A 1,684-nucleotide genomic window follows, 5' to 3' on the forward strand; every position below is an offset into this window, starting at 1 on the left:
TTAGAACCTCTGGGATCTCTCACTTTCTTGTGCTGCAGGGCTCTGAGGCATGCCTGACTGGCTCTGAATGCTGCTGTCCAAATAACCAGTGTAGACTGGTGGGAGTAGCCATGTGGTAGCAGAATCACAGTTAAAACACTGCCAGACAACTCCAGGATCTCCCGATTTGCCACTTATGTATTAATTATGTGCTCAGCCCCTGCCCTAAGCAGTTTACAGGCTAGTCTGGACACATACAGTGCATTGCATTGAAAGAACTGGAGATTAATTTTGCTGAAGTCATTGCTGAAAGGTGCTGCATCATCCCAGCCATCCTGCCAGCCATGGGGAGTTATATGCAGCTTTCTCTAGAGTCAACCAATAAAAGGATGGAAACAGAAAGTCTGGCACAGCAAAGTGATTACATGAGTGACACAGAGCTAGCCTGGCAGCTGCGGTTTCTTTCTGTGATCCCCAGCTCCATATAACTCCCTTGCTGGGACAATAAGACCTTTTCTTGGACACCTTTCCAAGGCGCTTGGTGTTTTCCACATGGACATCTTTTCAGTCTCAGCTAGCCCTCACCTAATATAGAGCCTATCAGCTCTGTTCCGGGCCAGAGCTGGTACAACTGGAGTTTTAATTAGCAGATGGGGCAGGGCACTCAGGTCGTTTTGCACTGAGCGGCTAGCGGAAAGAGGGGTATTCATAGCATGCATTGGACAGAGGCGTTCCAGTGGGTGGGGTGGGGTGGGATGGGATGGGAAATAGAGGGGATTTTTACATTTATGTTTTTGGAGTGAATTTAATGCTGGATGGACAGCTTTGGAGAGTGAAGGCCTCTACTTACGCACTGCAGAGGCCCAGTAATAGGAGCGACTCTAGATTTCCCCCCTACACACACACGCTGTTCTGCCACTGTGCTTCCCTCCTGCCCTGAGGGGACCACTCTCTGAAAGGGGAGGGGAGTCCAGTCTCCAGGGCCCACTCAGATACGATTGCCAACAAGGAGGCAAACTGGTGGCAGCTGGAGTTGTGATTATTGATGCGAGGACTCCTTTCCCCTGAGACCCACCAACTCATCTCTCATAGACCATTCAAGCGTAAGTAGTTGGTAATGACTTTTGGCCCCTAGCCACTGACCACTGCACTAGAGCCAGCTAACGTAAGATGAAAGTTGGTCTGGTGGCTAAGGCACTGGACTAGGACTTGGGAGATGTGAGTTCAGGTCGCAGCTCTACTACAGCCCTCCTGTTGGACCTTGGTCAAGTCCCTTAGGCTGAGATTTTCAAAGTCGAATCTCGAATTTAGATGCCTTATTCCCATTAAAGTTAACAGGAATTAGATGTCCAAGTCCCTTTGAAATCTCAGCCTTGATCTCTCAGTGTCAAGGCTCCATCTGTAAAATAGGCATCGTACCTTCCTTTTTCACAGGGATTTTGTAAGGATAAATTGATTAATATTATGAAGGCCACAGAAACTACCATTATGGGAGGAGATCCACATAGGCACCTATGCAAGTAGAGAGGCAAGAAAGCTCCAGTCCCAATTACCTTAGCCATCCAATCTGTCTCCTATCACTTTCTTACTTTGCCACATTAAGGTGACTGAAGGAAAATTTCCATACATACATTTTCAAGGTTCAGAGCATATGATGCTGAACAGCAGCACACAGTCCCTTTCCCCCTGCATGCCACCTGAGCAT

This window comes from Lepidochelys olivacea, assembly GCF_965140295.1.
Source record: "Lepidochelys olivacea isolate rLepOli2 genome assembly, chromosome: 1".
NCBI classification, from domain to species: Eukaryota; Metazoa; Chordata; order Testudines; family Cheloniidae; genus Lepidochelys; species Lepidochelys olivacea.